This window comes from Elephantulus edwardii, unplaced genomic scaffold, assembly GCF_000299155.1.
Source record: "Elephantulus edwardii isolate Elephantulus edwardi_28Jun2011 unplaced genomic scaffold, EleEdw1.0 scaffold00006, whole genome shotgun sequence".
In the NCBI taxonomy this organism is placed as follows: Eukaryota; Metazoa; Chordata; class Mammalia; order Macroscelidea; family Macroscelididae; genus Elephantulus; species Elephantulus edwardii.
The window spans coordinates 31,021,877-31,022,129 of record NW_006399756.1 but is presented as its reverse complement, the minus strand read 5'-3'; positions in this window follow the sequence as shown (position 1 = coordinate 31,022,129).

Sequence of the window (253 nt, the reverse complement as noted above, 5' to 3'; positions counted from 1 at the left end):
CAACTGTGACTGGAGTTCATTTGAGTTCTCTTTGAATCGAACCAATCAAACTTGTTTATTTGTCTTGCTGAACTTGCAATCCAGCCTTCACAGCTTTCTGACCTTTAATTCATAAAATCTAAAACTTTCTCTTTTTCTTTTTCTAAGCATTTTCATTATACATTATTTTACCTTTTCAACTCTGATTCATAAAAGATAAAACTGTACTTTTTAAGAAAGCTGCAAAATTGTTCTGAGTTAGGAAAAAATGGAA